Source organism: Eurosta solidaginis, chromosome 3, assembly GCF_040869045.1.
Source record: "Eurosta solidaginis isolate ZX-2024a chromosome 3, ASM4086904v1, whole genome shotgun sequence".
Taxonomy (NCBI): domain Eukaryota; kingdom Metazoa; phylum Arthropoda; class Insecta; order Diptera; family Tephritidae; genus Eurosta; species Eurosta solidaginis.
In genome coordinates this window covers 251,161,360-251,180,300 of record NC_090321.1, presented here as the reverse complement: position 1 = coordinate 251,180,300, position 18,941 = coordinate 251,161,360, and positions in this window count along the sequence as shown.

Genomic DNA, 18,941 nt, shown 5'->3' with positions numbered 1-18,941 from the left:
ATACCCGCAAAGTGAGTAGAGGTACACCCTAGGGCGGGTCCTTCGCCACTACTCTGGGTCATTGCACTGAACGAAATACTACTCGAACTCGACAAGAATGGTGTAAGACAGTAGCATACGCAGACGATGTGGTCATTGCAGTCTCGGGGGCTTTTCCCTACACGCTAAGCGACATCCTTCAGGGCGCCTAAGCAGACTGCACACCTGGGCAGCATCGTGCGGCCTCAACATCAACACTAGCAAAACAGAACTGATACTGTTCAGTAACAGAACAAAAATACCAACTTTTCGACTACGCTCAATAGATGGAACGGAACTCTCGCTCTCTACTAGAGCTAATTACCTAGGCGTCGAAATAGACAACAAGTTAAATTAGAAAACCAATATCGAAAAAAAGAGTAGAGAGGCGTATATCGCATACTACTCGTGCAAGAGTATAGTCAGCAGAAATTGGGGGCTAAAGCCAAAACTTATGATGTGACTTTACACGGCGGTCATAAGGCCCATCCTGACGTACAGAGCCATAGCATGGTGGCCTGCCCTAAAGAAGCAATACAACACTAAAAGACTAGACAAAATACAAAGGGCAGCATGCGCAGGGGTAACAGCTGCACTTAGATCGTTCCCGACGGATGCACTAAACGTTATACTTAACCTGCTGCCACTGACCCTCCACATCAGATATACAGCGATCAGCACAGCCATCAGACTAAGGGAGTCTAAATGCTGGAAAGAAAAAGGCCACAGTGACATCTTAACAAGGCTCACCGATGTCGATTCGACAACAGATTACCCCTCAAAACACTGATTTTCGACAGAAATTACAAGATGCAGATACCCTCTAGAACGGATTGGTCGGACGACAGAGTTGGCATGGAGGAGGCCACCTTTCTCTACAATGACGGGTTCAAAATGGACTGCGGCGTTGGTGCAGTTATCTAATCCAACCAACTAAAAGTCGCAATCCCCATCCGTCTTCCAAACACAGCCAGCATCTTCCAAGCAGAGCTGCAAGGAATAGAGAGGGCCTGCATCTTCCTTTTGCAAAACCGGATAGACGGTGAGGTAGTTATATACTCCGACAGCCAAGCGGCACTCAAAGCGCTAAAATCACCGTACACATCCTCTAAAGCCGTCGATTACTGTAAAAGGATGTTACGTGAAGCAGCCAACCAGGCAGCTGTCACTCTCAGCTGGGTACCCGACCACAGGAACATTGACGGCAACGAAAAAGTGGATGAAATAGCAAAGCAAGGAACATCGTTAGAAGTCACGGAAGCAGTCGCGGTGCATCGACCACTCACATCAGTTAAAAGAGAAATTCTCACCTATCTAAGGAAAATATCAATCCGCGATTGGTACGCTACGGACACCTGTAGAATCACCAAATTAATATGGCCAAACTACACTCAGAAAAAACTCGAATGAAATGGCACTTAAGAAATTTTTTCCTCTTCGCATGGCCAAAATTTCTTCAAAATGAGGAAAAATTCCTCAATTTGAAGAATTTTTCCTCATTTTGAAGAAATTTGGCAATACGAATGAGGAAAAAATTTCTTAAGTGCCATTTCATTCCCATTTTTCTTCAATCGGGAGAAATTTTTTTCTGAGTGTACAACCAGAAAACAACCGATGACCTACTAAATAGGTCTAGGAAGGAAATATACAGAATCACGGCCACTATTGCAGGGTACTGACCGTTTGGCACACACGCGAATAGAATGGGTATCTCCTACAATGAGAGGTGTAGGAGCTGTAGACAGGAGGGTGCCGAGGAATCGGTTACTCATTTTCTATGTGAGTGCCCAGCCATCGCGAATCATCGGTCCCGAACTCTAGGCAGTTTTGTGTTTCCGGACTTAAGGGCGGTGTCAAACTGTCGAATCAATGACATCATTAGGTTTATTGATCTAATCAAGTGGTTTGAGTAAAACTATACGCAGGGTACATCAATCCAAAACGTAATTAGTTCCAGGAGGAAGTTCTTCAAAATGGCGCCTAGAGCGCTTCTTGGGCCCGGCTCCATAACCAACCAGGTCAGGGAGACAATGCATCTCCCGCCTCCGCCAAAATGCCAAAAGAGAGCACAGAAGCCAACCTTGAGGCCTATTTAGATTTCAACTCAACCAAAAAAACAAGCCCGAAAATATTGCAGTTGAGCCGAGGATGACGTTGTACATCCACTCAGACCAAAACACAAGAACGGAATGACTTTAACAGCTTAAAGCTTCAAATTTCATCAAATACTTACTTAAATGACTACCGATCTGTTATTTATTTGATAAATATCGAAAATGTCGTCTTTGTACACTTCTTATTTACATTATACATATCTTATGTAGACGATTATTGGGATATTACAAGTGGGATAAAATTATTTATCAGTTCCATTCATGAAAGGTATGTGTCTTCGGTACAGCCGAAGAAATTCCGGTCCTTATTTTGATGAAAGGAAGTGTATATTTATCCTTGTTTCTTTCAGCCATTACGCACTACCGTTATTTTTATTTATTTGAAGTCTACAAGAAATATAAAATGGTCGACTGCAAAGATGAAGAAATAGGTTTATAAAACCCACAAGTTAAAACTTTAAATACATCGAAATAATTTATTTATTATTAATATATTCCAACAATTTAGAAAATTGTTTAATAGTCTCAGTCGCGTATGGTAAAATTGAAAGTTCTTACATATAAATAATACAAAAAGAAAAAGAAAAGAAGAAATAGTGAAAAAGCGAAAAACAGATATCTTAAAATCCCAATAGAGAAAAAGAAGAAAGTACTATGTTTCGTGACCTCATTTCTAAAACGCAGTGCTCGGATGTCGAGAGTTATGTGTTTCGTCTAAACAAGCAATGCAGATTTGGAAGATTGCAGAAACTGAAGGCTTTATTGTATAAATAGTTTGGCACCTTTGTATGAATGACTTTTTGTATATAAAGGAGTGAAATACTGTGTTAGCCATAGTATAGGAAGCATTCCATACACTTCACACACTGTACTAATGATGTGATCATTCCCAGTCAGTGTTTTATTAAAAACTCAACCAAGATTTTTCGCTGTCTGAACATATTCTATAACTGCACCATCCAGCATTTTCTTGATCAAGTCTTGTGTATCGAAGCAATTTCTACGAATCACTACATTTAGACTTGTCAAGATTAATTGATATATCATTCGCAGCTGCCCATGCACTTATTCGCGTCAAGTCTGAGTTAAGTTCAGTAATACGCTTACCAACACGATCAAGGGGACAACACATATAATTGAACACCATCAGCATAGATATGGGCATTACAATGTCTTACAATATTGAATCATTAATATACAGAACAAACAACAAACAAGTACGAAATTTTACCTTTCGCTACAAGTACACACAGCCTGAGATCTGTCGAAAAGATTAAGACCTAATCAAAGCAACGGTATGGCTAGAGAATTAAAAAAAATTTTTTTAGCTTGGAATATAAAAGCTTATGATCTACTGAGTCAACTGCTTTGAATAGTCGAGTAGGGTTATAAAGACTAGATTATTACCACAAATTTCCATGGCATTATTTTTCTTATGTGCAGGATTAATCTTAACAACTTAATATGTCACATATGTAAGAATCTTTGCTAGAATAATATTAAGGAATTGGTGGAAAACTACACAAAAAACAACCTACCCCAAAAAATTTTAGGGGTACGCAGACTATCAATGCTTAGCATTACGGGAGCCATGAAAACAACCCCGACGGCACTGTATGCCATTCTGCACATTCCACCTGTGGTCCTGATAGCAAAGAACATAGCTTTAACAACTGCAATCAGGTTCAGTGCAGCGCGGTAGCTGGAGCGCCGACCATACGGCCATAGTGTCAACAAACGTTTAAATACAAACACTTGTTTAATAGTAAATGGATTTTAGTTTAATATAAAGAATTTAAATAAATATAAAATACAAAGTTTAATTTATAAAAAGACAAATTTGACTTTGACAGCTCTGCCTTTCCTGCTCGATCCTATCTCCGGACGATTCTTCGCTGTCGTACCCATCGATATTATTGCAATTGTTGTAGTGATCGGATTTTTCAATCTCCAAGTCGTCGTCTACTAAACTTTGAGTACACCATAGTTAAATATTTTCATTTGGGAAGAGGCCTACATAGAGCTTTCGCGAGTTAAACTATCTGGCAGATCTTTGTACGACGGATCAAGCTTATGGGATGTACCAATGGGATGAGGTAGATAGTTCACCATGATCAAATCTCCTTCGTTGTATGTTCTTGCTGTCTTATGGTTCGCATCAAACCGTTCCTTTTATTTGGCCCTTTCAGAATTGATTTGAATTTAATTTAATTTAATTTAATTTATATATTTCTTACAGCTTATACTAAGCCTAGCTTATACCTATATATAGTAATTAATATATAATCTAATTAAATTAATTTATCTGTATCTATTGACTGCACAAATGGAGTGAGAGATGGGTAGCAGACGAATGACACCAATGCAAGGATTTTGCCAGTTGTATCTGACGCTGTTAACGTATTTAAAGTGCGAAGGCAACTTCTGAACGGCGATGCACTTACTAGGATGAGTGATGCGTTACAGTATGAGCTTCGGCTACTTTTTCATACGTGGGAAAGCTTCCTAGTGCCAGCGTAGAGTAATCGGGATGTATGCAATGCTATTGATGATTCGAAAGTTTGCCCATCTTGCACTAGAATGGCAGTGTTCTACAGTAATTGTACAATTTTTGTTTAAATTCCCTTATGTTACTAGATTTAACATCATTTGGTAATTCATTGTAGAATTTTAACCCTTTATAGTACAAATTACATTTGTCTGCTTCTGTTCTATAAACAGGTAGAGTAAAATCATTTCTTCTTCTTGTATTTATGGAATGAACATTTCTTACATATTTTATGTTAATTTTCAAATAATCAGGCAAGTTGCCTTCTATTATGTTTCTAATAAAATTCATCGTATGATAAAACAGTATATGTTTAATTCTTAGCCATTTTAGAGTGGCGAGCATATCTCTGATAGGTGTGTCATAGCGTTTCCTAAGAATAAATCGCATAGCTCGGTTTTGTTGCTTTTGCAATTTGTAAATTTGGTTATCTCTCATAATGAAGAATAATGTTGGACAATATATGAAGTGAGGTTCGATTATCGATATGTAAACCATTCCCTTTTACCGTCTACTTAAGTACTTGCAGGTTCTTTGCATGAAATATATCTTTTTGGCTATTTTCCCAGCCGTGTAATCGATGTGCTCACTAAAGTTGAGTTTATCATCGATTTTGATTCCTAAGTACTTGATAGTACTGAATTTGTCAATAGCTTCGTTGTTTATATTTAGAAGTGGTAACTCATTGTTTTGAAAATTCCTTCTTGAAATAACCATAAATTTTGTTTTGCTTATATTGAGTCTCAATCTATTCGAGCATAACCAATCATATACTCTATTTAAGTCTTCTTCTTCTATATATATAAAAAGAAGTGTACACTCCATAACTCGAGAACGGATAGAAAGATTGCCATGAAATTAGGAAAGATGCAGGAAGGAGAGATGATGGTTAGTTGATTTTGAAATCCCAAATCGGTTTAGCCATATATCTATATATAAAAATGAATGATTGTATGTATGTCATCGATTAACTCAAAAACTACTACACCGATTATTATGAAAATTGGTACATATATGTATTTTTCCACGGGGAAGGTTTATGTAATGAGTACTTTGCTACAGGGTGACTAGGGTCTCGAGATATAGGCCAAAACGTGGACCCGGGTACCACTAGAATGTGTTTATACAATATGGATATCAAATGAAAGCTGCTGAGGAGTGGTTTAGTACAGGGTAGTTTTCATACTTATTAGTGACTAGGGTCTCGAGATATAGGCCAAAACGTGGACCCGGATACCCCTAGAATGTGTTTATACAATATGGATATCAAATGAAAGCTGTTGATGAGTGGTTTAGTACAGGGTAGTTTTCATACCTATTGGTGACTAGGGTCTCGAGATATAGGCCAAAACATGGACCCGGATACCCCTAGAATGTGTGTGTATTTTGGATATCAAATGAAAGCTATTGCTGAGAGCTTTTAAGTAATTTGCATTGTGATATTCGATTTAGTCGCATCAACCTGGCAAAACTGATAAATATCCATGCGAATCCGAAATAAAGTCATGAATTAATAATACCCACATACCTATTTACATACGTCCGATTCGATTTACCTGAAATTTGGTATATAAATTTGCCTATATTTGTATTTACGATGCTTTTTCCGGGAAGTAGACCAGAGACGGACTGGGACTGGGATTAGGACTGGGACTGAGACTGAGACTCGGAGTGGGACTGGGACTGAGACTCGGAATGGGACTGGAACAAAATACATACCACCCTCTGGGGCTGGCAATAAGATATGAAGAAGAATGAGAAAAACTTGAGGAAAGAGAAAAGAGAGAAGGAGACTGAGAAAGAGATAGAATGAGACGAAGATGGAGATAGATGAAGCGAAAAATACGGAGGGAGGAGTGAACACAAAGATTAGGAAAAGTGTAGAGGGGCGAGGGCAGATTTAGACGGAAAAAGCTTATTAAAATGTGTGCAGATATACCAAATTTAGGGCAGAACAACCTCTGCCGGGTCTGCTAGTAATTTTATATATATTTCAGTGATATTATCTCCATTAAGCATCAACAATGTATCGTCAGCAAAAAGTTTAATATCACATTACTTAAGAGAATTGGTTATATCATTAATATAGATATTAAACAATATAGGTGCCAGGACATACCCTTGCGGAAGTCCAACAGGCACCTCTCTTTTTTCAGACAGGGATGAACCAATTACAGTTCTTTGACTTCTCTTCATGATAAAGTCGTGGAACCATTTTAGCTCCGCTTCAGTAACACCTATACTATAGTTTTTTTAGCAATAAATTTTGATCAACATAACTTTAGAAAAAACTTTGTAAAATGGGTGTCACACCTACCATATTACGTCTTATATATATAGAATTATGGCCCACTCCCTTTTAAAATACTCTTTAATACCTTCTATTTGATACCCATGTCATACAAATACATTCCAAGGTTACCCTAAATTCATTTTCCTACGTGGTGATTTTCCCTTATTTTACCTCCAAATAAAAACTGGGCGTGGCTTCAACCGATTTCGCCCATTTTCACAGAAAACAATTATCGTCGTAGAATCTATGCCCTACCGAATTTCACAAGGATTGGTAAATTTTTGTACGACTTATGGCATTAAAAGTATTCTAGACAAATTAAATGAAAGAGGGCGAAGCCACAGCCATTTTGAAATTTCCGTTTAGTTTTGTATTTTGTTGCACCATATCATTACCGGAGTTGAATGTTGACATAATTTACTTATATACTGTAAAGATAATCAATTTTTTGTTAAAATTTGACTTTTAATTTTTATTTAGCACTAGCAGACCCGGCAGACGTTGTTCTGCCCAAAATTGGCCTATCTGCATACATTTTAATAAGCTTTTTCTGTCTAACTCTACCTTATCCCTCTACACTTTTCCTAATCTTTTTATTCACTCCTCCCTCCGTATTTTTCGCTTCATCTCCATCTTCGTCTCATTCTATCTCGTTCTCAGTCTCCTTCTCTCTTTTCTCTTCTCTCTAGTTTTTCTCCTTCTTCTTCATCTCTTATTGCCAGTCACAGAGGGTGGTATGTATTTTGTTCCAGTCCCACTCCAAGTCTCAGTCCCAGTCCTAGTCCTAATCCCAGTCCCAGTCCGTCTCTGGTATACTTCCCGGAAAAAAGCATCGTAAATACTAATATAGGCTAATTTATATACGAAATTTCAGGCAAATCGAATAGGACGTATGTAAATAGGTATGTGGGTATTATTAATTATTGTCTTTATTTCGGCTTCGCATGCATATTTATCAGTTTTGCCAGGTTGATGCGACTAAATCGAATATCACAATGAACTTTAGAGCTCTCAGCAAAAGCTTTCATTTGATACCCAAAATGCAAAAACACATTCTAGGTGTATCCGGGTCTACGTTTTGGGCTATATCTCGAGACCCTAGCCTCCCAGTTGTATGAAAATTATCCCTTACTATAGCACTCATCAGCAGCTTTCATTTGATATCCATATTGTATAAACACATTCCAGGGGTACCCGGGTCCACGTTTTGGGCTATATCTCGAGACCCTAGCCCCCCAGTTGTATGAAAATTATCCTGTACTATAGCACTCATCAACAGCTTTCATTTGATATCCATATTGTATAAACACATTCTAGGGGTACCCGGGTCCACGTTTTGGGCTATATCTCGAGACCCTAGCCCCCAAGTTGTATGAAAATTATCCTGTACTATAGCACTCATCAACAGCTTTCATTTGATATCCATATTGTATAAACACATTCTAGGGGTACCCGGGTCCACGTTTTGGGCTATATCTCGAGACCCTACCTCCAATTGTATGAAAATTATCCTTTACTATAGCACTCATCAGCAGCTTCCATTTGATATCCATATTGTATAAACACATTCCAGGGGTACCCGGGTCCACGTTTTGGGCTATATCTCGAGACCCTAGCCTCCCAGTTGTATGAAAATTATCCTGTACTATAGCACTCATCAACAGTTTTCATTTGATATCCATATTGTATAAACACATTCTAGGAGTACCCGGGTCCACGTTTTGGGCTATATCTCGATACCCTAGCCTCCCAGTTGCATGAAAATTATCCTGTACTATAGCACTCATCAACAGTTTTCATTTGATATCCATATTGTATAAACACATTCTAGGGGTACCCGGGTCCACGTTTTGGGCTATATCTCGAGACCCTAGCCCCCCAGTTGTATGAAAATTATCCTGTACTATAGCACTCATCAACAGCTTTCATTTGATATCCATATTGTATAAACACATTCTAGGGGTACCCGGGTCCACGTTTTGGGCTATATCTCGAGACCCTAGCCCCCCAGTTGTATGAAAATTATCCTGTACTATAGCACTCATCAACAGCTTTCATTTGATATCCATATTGTATAAACACATTCCAGGGGTACCCGGGTCCACGTTTTGATCTCAAGACCCTAGGTACGTGGCGAAAAAAAGGGTAGACGTTGGCCGATTCTCAGACCTACCCAATATGCTCACAAAATTTCATGAGAATCGGATCAGCCATTTCGGAGGAGTTCAGCCTCTAAAACCGTGGCAGAAGAATTTTATATATTAGATTTTGAGTATTTTCCCGGCAAGTATTCGAATTTTTCTCACCTTTAAAACCTTCCCCAGACCTCCACGAATAATTCAAGACCAAGATAAGATAAATCCGTTCAGCCGTTCTCGAGTTTTAGCGAGACTAACGAACAGCAATTCATTTTTATATATATAGAGATACATATAGTAATAGGAGGAACGTGCCTGCCAAATTTCATCATGATATCTTCAACGACTGCCAAATTACAGCTTGCAAAACTTTTAAATTACATTCTTTTAAAAGTGGGCTGTGCAACGCCCATTGTCCACAACTTTACAAATTTTCTATTCTGCGTCATAATGTCAACCCACCTACCAAGTTTCATCGCTTTATCCGTCTTTGGTAATGAATTATCGCACTTTTTCTGTTTTTCAAAATTTTCGGTATCGAAAAATTGGTGTGGTTATAGTAGGATTTCGTTTATTTTAAATGGCGATCTGGCATGAGTTCCCAGGTAGCTACATACCAAATTTCATCTAGATATCTCAAAATTTTCTCAAGTTATCGTGTTAACGGACAGACGGACGGACAATGCCCAGATCATTTTGATATATAGAAGTCTATATCTATCTCGATTAGTTTATGCCCTTACGGATTACCGTTATGCGAACAAAATTAATTAATATGCTCTGTGAGCTCTGCTCAGCTGAGTATGAAAACATTCGCGTGATCATTCCAATCCCTTGGAACTACCAAGCACCAAGTAAGAAAATGTTCAATTGACAAATGATGAGCTTCAAATGAAGTTATTTTGCAGATTTCAAAGGAAGCATTTTGCTCGCTACTAAACACAATCAAGAACCATTTCCGCAAACGCGTTCGAGGGAAAGGTTTACCCCTATTTTGAAATTATGCGCCACATTCAGAATCCTTGCTGATGGCAGCTATCAAAAATGCTGTGGAAATCATTTTGGTGTTGGACTGGTTTTAGATATTATTGAGGAGCATATTTGTGCGAATTGGATTAAAACCCAAACATCAAATATTTTTATTTTACTCTAAAACAGGATTCCCAGGAATAGTGATTAGTATCAATGGGACTCACGTTCGCATAATTTCATCTATTTTGGCTGCGTCCGAACTGCGGCCAGCCTCGTCCAACTTCGGAATGTCGTTCCACAAAGTCAAAAAGTTATTCAATGTAATCCTTCGTTTAAACGTTGTTTTTTCTATAATTGCGTACAAAATTGTTGATTATTGTTTGATTAAAAACGGTTTAACTACCGGCTTTAAATTTTTTGTTTTTTTTTTGGTAACGTTTTATGAGCCCTGCACCATCTAACTCTTATCAAAGGTGGTATCAAAAGACGCGTTTCTGTCTCCATTTTTAGGATTCGAAAGCGGAAATTAAAATTTTTTTCTGTCGAAAAATATTTACAAAATCCACAAAATGGCCCGAGAGGGTCCGAAATATGAGGTCCGATTCACAGTTTTTTTGCACAGAACATCTTTTTGCGTTGGCGGCTTTTGGCCGCGATTTGTAAAAATAACCCTGGGTGGGTCCAACGCCTTTCTGCATTAGTGTGTGCAAAAAATCTGGCAAATACAACAACAACATGATATGACAGAAATAAAATTTTTAATTTTTGTTTTCGGATTCTTAAATCGGAGATGGAAACGTGTCTTTTGATACCAACTTTGAAAATTTTTTTTAAAATTAGGTGGTGAACCGTCTTGTAAAACGCTACAGTTTTTCAAAACAACTGCAAAATTGTATGAGACAACTGCTAGTAATCAGTTGTAAGATTTTGACGTCTTTGACAACGACAACAACACAAGGTTGTAAACGGTAATGCCACAAAAAGTTGTTAGACAAGATAACTCAACCGACATTTGTTTTGACAGGTTGAGTTGTAATCTGTAATACCAAATTGCGAAATTTGAACCCAACCAGAATTGAGTTGTAAGCGGTAATAGGGGCATACATCGTTTTCGCGTTTATCTTTTTCAAATGAATTTACAGGGATTCAAGCAGTCGATAAGAACAATACACAGCTTTATAGCTCCGAAGCTTCCAAATTTGCGCAAATTTTTTCTTTTCGCTCGCTGATTACTTGCTGAATTTTTACTTCTGAATTTCGACTTCTGAAATTTGACTTATGAATTTTGATTTCTGAATTTTTGTTTCGGAGTTGTGACTTCTGAATTTTGGCTTTGTGAAAAAAGAGTACTGACTAATGATTTCTGAATTTATGGGGCGAACCAATATATCGGCACTCTAATGTTTGTGAGTGTACCTAGCATGTTGTAGCAATATAGGAGTATTACATATATGATAAATAGTAAATATTCTGTTTTGATTTTATTGTCACCTCTTAGTCCAAAAATCATTTAGTTGATGTGGCAAACATTTTTTTTGATGTAATTCATCAATAATGATTCGTGAATGAGACGTCATTAATTAATATTAATCAAATGTATTTGTGGATTTTTTATAGGGGGACGCGTAAATTGTTTAGCCCCGGGCCCGGATTTTCTCTCTACGGCCCTGAACATAATCAATATCTAATGTGGAGTATAAGTGAGGCCCTAATTTGTTAGGGATTTTAGGGTCTGTTCAACTATCAGATATTCATAAAAGTTAATAATTACTAGGCGGTTTTTATAGCAGTATAGAAATTCAATGGTACGGTGGGGTTGAACTGCTGACCTGCATCACTTTAGAATGGCTGCAGAAAGTTCCTCCAGACATTCAAAGACATGAAGGGGGTGAACAGAGCACCGATACCCACGATACCAAAGGCCAAGTTTGCATTCCACGTGTGGTGAAGTCAGAGGATATACAGGATTGGAAGGTGTTAGATGTATATCGAGCCTCGGAGGGGGCCAGAACTACATCCTCCATATTAATAAGAAATCGGAGGATGCGTTGCACTCATAGCTAGGGAAAGTGTTTTTAGAAAGAGGAGTCCTAAAGACAATAACCCTATAATGTTAAAAGCAGTGGACGTCGAAAAGGACCTCGAGAACCTGAACCTACTGCAAAGACACTGGGAGCAGCTTTTTCGTTATTATTTTGCCCCAAGGATTGATCATGGGGATGTGTTGCAACAACTGCTGTTGAAGTAAATGCGGAATTATTTTAGAAACTGTCACTTCAGTCGAGGCAGACGTAGTTGTGGAGGAAGCCCCCTTATCCCTCGAACTTCTTTATTGAACTAACGCCGTCTTAGTCCTAGTACCCTTATCGGGTTCAGGATTTTTTTATTTCGGTCACCGTCTAAGAACTTTACTTGAAAGACATTTACCGAGACATTCGAGTCCAAGCTTAGTTTTGGATAAGACTTCTTGTGAGATTTTATTTACTTGATTCCGAGAAAAAATGTTTAAGCAGCACATCCCAACCGTCCTGATATATTGTGAGGAGACAGTAAGTGGTCTAGTGGTGAAATGAAAGTGAAAGAAAGTTGTGTTACCCCAATTAGTTGTAATAACGAATGAACAATAAAGTAATTATTACTACCCAGCTCTGACTACGACCCCCACTTCCATTATCACCCACCTCAATTTTCTTATATATGGAATCTCTATACCAAATATCGAAAGCCTGCTCCACCTGACCGACAAATTTCAATATTATTGTTTGTATAAACTACGTAGTGAAAATATTGCAGTTTTTGAGATCACATTAATTTGTATGTAGACCTTCTAATGCCCAGTAGTGTTCCTTCTCGGGATGTTGCTACCCGGGCAGTAAAGAGAGGAATTAGTCAGTTTTCCGAATATTCAGCTGATCAAAGAGGAACCCCTTAACAAAATTTCAAGCAATTCAGTCCATTAGTTATTTTTTATTAGTCACTTACCGGAAAGGTCATAAATTTATTGTACATCACCAAAAATTAAATCGGACCGACAAATCAATATTTATTAATAGATAATACAAAAACCAATATTGTCATTACGATTGTTGTGTGGAATATCACCCTATATCAGCTGCCATTTCGATTACGCCCTACCAGAGCATAAATTCAATATGCTTTGACGTGAGTTGGTGAAGAAGTGATGATATTCCACTTAGCAGTCGATTTATAACAGTACATTAACAATTAATCACTTCGTTTATAAACTGTAGAACTTTTTCATTAGTTATATCTGTATATACACCTGGAAATTCGGAGCTTCCACAACCCTTCCCAATTACTACCACCGCACAAAGTTCTCCTCTCACAACGCCTGGTGCCCCAGAATCACCATAACATGCATCACTTCCACCAAGTCCAGCACAAATCATTGTTTTTGTTAAAAGTAATCCTGCCGCCTTATAAATGTCCAAGCAATCTGGCGTCGCTACTATGGGCACAACCGCAGTTCGGAGTTCATCTACATGATCCTCACTACGTTCACTTATTGAACCCCATCCACTAATTCGCATTTGTGTGTTTGGTGTTAATTCAGTACTGCAAAGTGGAATTATGTCCACTTTAGAACATTTGATGAAGGGTTCATTCACTTTAATAGCACCAACATCCATATGATTATATCTGGATCTATAACCAGGTGGAATAAATGTCATCTTCACTGTGCGAGTTTGTCCAGTTTCGAGTGCTCTATTGGTTACACCAGCTGTAACCATAAGTTTTGCTTTTCTGTGTTTCAGGCAATGTGCAGCTGTAATCACTATTTCCACACTGACTAATGCACCAGCGCATTCTGGTTTTCTTTTATAATATATTTCTACCATATATGGGCTATCCTCTATCATCGACAATACGCCATTAACAATGCGAAATCCCGAGTTCGCATAGTTTAAAACGCAGCTAAGAACGGCGAAAAGAAGCGTAAAAGGATTACGTAGATTCATTCTTTCTTGTTCGAATTTTACCGTCAATTGTTAGGTATAAATTAAAGGAAGAAAGCTTTTGTTGGCTTTATATAAACAAATATATAGCTTGAGGAAATTTTTTAAAGTATCTGCTAAAATTTGAAACGCAGATGAACAAACAGTTTTTGTTCTACCAAAATAAAAAATTCAAGATAATTAAGCATATTCCAGCGAAATGAAATTAGCGTGACGTTGGCAAAATATTTACTTATTTCAAAAGAAAACTCTGATGTTGCCACTGAGGATATTTTCGCAAGGTTATTACGTATTTTAAATTTATGAAAAACAACTCCAGGAGCAGGGCCGTAGAGAGAATATCCGGGCCCGGGACTAAACAATTTACGGGCCCCCTATAAAAATCCACTAATATATTTGATTAATTTGAATTAATGACGTCTCATTCATGAATCATTATTAATGGATTATATCAAAAACAAGTAAGGAAGGTTAAGTTCGGGTATAACCGAACATTACATACTCAGTTGAGAGCTATGGTGACAACATTAGGGAAAATAACCATGTAGGAAAATGAACCGAGGGAAACCCTGGAATGTGTTTGTATGACATGTGTATCAAATGAAAGGCATTAAAGAGTATTTTATGAGGGAGTGGGCCATAGTTCTATAGGTGGACGCCATTTAGGGATATTGCCATAAAGGTGGATCAGGGTTGACTCTAGAATGCGTTTGTATGATATGGGTATCAAATTAAAGGTGTTAATGAGTATTTTAAAAGGGAGTAATCCTTAGTTCCATAGGTGGACGCCGTTTCGAGATATCGCCATAAAGGTGGACCAGGGGTGACCCTAGAATGCGTTTGTACAATATGGGTATCAAAAGAAAGGTGTTAATGAGTATTTTAAAATGGAGTAATCCTTAGTTCCATAGGTGGACGTCGTTTCGAGATATCGCCATAAAGGTGGACCAGGGGTGACCCTAGAATGTGTTTGTACAATATGGCTATCAAATGAAAGGTGTTAATGAGTATCTTAAAAGGGAGTAATCCTTAGTTCCATAGGTGGACGGCGTTTCGAGATATCGCCATAAGGGTGGACCAGGGGTGACCCTAGAATGTGTTTGTACAATATGGGTATCAAAAGAAAGGTGTTAATGAGTATTTTAAAAGGGAGTAATCCTTAGTTCCATAGGTGGACGCCGTTTCGAGATATCGCCATAAAGGTGGACCAGGGGTGACCCTAGAATTTGTTTGTACAATATGGGCATCAAATGAAAGGTGTTAATGAGTATTTTAAAAGGGAGTGAGCCTTAGTTCTATAGGTAGACGCCGTTTCGAGATATCGCCATAAAGGTGGGCCAGGGGTGACTCTAGAATGTGTTTGTACGATATGGGTATCAAATTAAAGGTATTAATGAGGGTTTTAAAAGGCAGTGGTGGTTGTTGTATAGGTGGTCGCATTTTCGAGATATCGCCATAAAGGTGGACCAGGGGTGACCCTAGAATTTGTTTGTACAATATGGGTATCAAAAGAAAGGTGTTAATGAGTATTTTAAAAGGGAGTAATCCTTAGTTCCAATGGTGGACGCCGTTTCGAGATATCGCGATAAAGGTGGAGCAGGGGTGACCCTAGAATTTGTTTGTACAATATGGGTATCAAAAGAAAGGTGTTAATGAGTATTTTAAAAGGGATTAATCCTTAGTTCCATAGGTGGACGCCGTTTCGAGATAACGCCATAAAGGTGGTATAGAATTATGGCATTTTTTTCATTTTTGGTAATTTCGATATCGAAAAAGTGGGCGTGGTCATAGTCGGATTTCGTTCATTTTTCATACCAAGATAAAGTGGGTTCAAGTAAGCACGTGAACTAAGTTCATTAAAGATATGTCGATTTTTGCTCGAGTTATCGTGTTAACGGCCATGCGGAAGGGCAGACGGACGACTGTGTATAAAAACTGGGCGTGGCATCAACCGATTTCGCCCATTTTCACAGAAAACAGTTAACGTCAATAAATCTATGGCCGTACTAAATTTCAAAAGGATTGGTTAATTTTTGTTCGACTTATGGCGTTAAAAGTATCCTAGACAAATTAAATGAAAAAGGGCGGAGCCACGCCCATTTTGAAATTTTCTTTTATTTTTGTATTTTGTTGCACCATATCATTACTGGAGTTGAATGTTGACATAATTTACTTATATACTGTAAAGATATAAAATTTTTTGTTAAAATTTTACTTTAAAAGAAATTTTTTTTAAAGTGGGCGTGGTCCTTCTCCGATTTTGCTAATTTTTAAAGCGTAGATATAGTAATAGGAGTAACGTTCCTGCCAAATTTCATCATGATATCTTCAACGACTGCCAAATTACAGCTTGCAAAATTTTAAATTACCTTCTTTTGAAAGTGGGCGGTGCCACTCCCATTGTCCAAAATTTTACTAATTTTCTATTCTGCGTCATAAGTTCAACTCATCTACCAAGTTTCGTCGCTTTATCTGTCTTTTGTAATGAATTATCGCACTTTTTCGGATTTTCGAAATTTTCGATATCGAAAAAGTGGGCGTGGTTATAGTCCGATATCGTTCATTTTAAATAGCGATCTGAGATGGGTGCTCAGAAGCCTACGTACCAAATTTCATCAAGATACCTCAAAATTTACTCAAGTTATCGTGTTAACGGACGGACGGACGGACATGGCTCAATCAAATTTTTTTTCGATCCTGATTATTTTGATATATGGAAGTCTATATATATCTCGATTCCTTTATATATGTACAACCAACCGTTATCCAATCAAACTTAATATACTCTGTGAGCTCTGCTCAACTGAATATAAAAAATGTTGCCGCATCAACTAAATGATTTTTGGACTAAGAGCTGACAATAAAATTAACACAGAATATTTACTATTGTCACGAATATTAGCAAAACTAAGGAGTGCTGCCGTCTCTAAGCCGATGCTAAGCAGTGACGTGAATGCACATCAATAGTTCAATCATTATGTATCTCCATAAGCGAAACAACAACTGCGTCTACATATATGTACCATGTACGTATACGAGCAGCGGAGAGTCAATGCACTAACACATGCATATATCTGAGATACTCCTATAAGTATGCAATGAGAAAAACTATAAAATTGTGCAATTGTAGTTACAGCTGAGAAGTTTGAGAGCTACTGGACTAGTAGATACTGGAAGCGCCTAGAAGATGTATAAAATTGTGCAATTTTAGTTATAGCTGAGAAGTTTGAGAGCTCATGGACAATGCTAGTAGATTCTAGAAAATGCGAACGAGGAAACCAAAGAGTATAAAAGGCGACAGATGTAGAGGCGCTGTAATTCAGTTTGATTTGAGTTGTCAAGCAGTTACGACTAAGACGATACCTAGCGAGCAATAGCAGTATTATTTTGAATAGTGGAGTTTAATTTGAGCTATCAGTTTGGTTACTAAGCTATTCGTTGCACATTTTGAGTGTTATTGTGAAGTATTTTAATAAAGGCCATTTTCCATTATTCAATATTGGAGTTATTTATTCAACAGTTTAGCGATACGAACCTAGCAAAAGGGCAAATAAGAGGATTTGCAGCAAATTCGTTACACTATTTATACTGTTTTATTGTAACATAGAAATAAATTTCTCTTTTAACAACGACATATTGTTTCAAATAATCTTTTCTAGTTATTTGGTAACATTTTAATACATTACTCATAAATTTAATGATGATTATAAATTTTAATTATTCAATATAGGAAGTTCAGATATCAAAGAGTGGCTTTTCTTGCTTTTTTCGCTGCAAAATTGTTTATAATAATATTAAAATTTTACGATCTTTGAAAGTTTTTGATTCTTGAAAGGACGCTGAAGAAACGTTCTGCACTAACTACAGTGACAGGTATAGTGCAAAAGATACTTAAAGCAACGCAAATGTTGGGGAAAATTGTATACAGATTTTGAACATAGATGGCATTTAGCAATTCCAATGGTGACAGACCTTTATCAAAATTTGCTTCGTAAATGTGTTTCAAGTGAATTATTTCGCATACTAAGCTTTGAAAAATGTCCGGCTTGTATTTTTCGACAAATTTTGCTGCGCTCGCCCGAACGGTAGATTCATCCATGTCTTCAAATTGCGACAAAAAGGAAAACGTCTCGCTCAAATTTCTCATAGCTGCAAATTGTTCAGTAATGCCAGTGATTACCGAATCAATGATCACCAGGAATATATTGTTTTTAACATCAGACTCTGAGTCATCCGTAATCATCTCATTTAAATCATCTCCAGAACGTCTTTTGGGTTTTCTCTTTCGAATGTCCGGAAACTTTGGCGAGATGTTCAATTGAATAGCAACAGGTTTGCCTTCGCTTGAAATTGTTTCCCATTGGTTCCTGATCAACTTCAAATCAGCTAATAAGGCATCTAGATGTCGGACCTCAACATCTATGGTGGCGTCTCTAGCTTGGAGGACCACGTTTCTTTCATTAATGGTAGTCAGAATTTTGAACCGAATTGAGGACAGCAAGATACATTCGAACTTCCTGATGTACTTGAGAATGCCAGTAACATGTCCGTATGCTTGCGCAGCCAAATTTGGCTTTTGTCTGAAAGACTATGAAGAGAGCTCGGTACATTTTTTAGGAATGCCCATCGTTGTGGAGTGCTGCTGAAAATAGTAAAACATTCTTGTACAACTCCGAAGAAAGTAATTGCAGCCGTTCCACATTCTGCAGCATCAACACCACATAAATTGAGACTGTCGGTTGCAAAAGGCGAGTAATCAGTATTCGGGTTTTTGTCGAGAATGTGATGTTGTGCTCCGCTGTAAGCTCCTTTCATATTGGCGCCGTTATAGCACCCCTATGCACGATAATCTTTCAATGGGATTTCATGTTTACCTAGAGT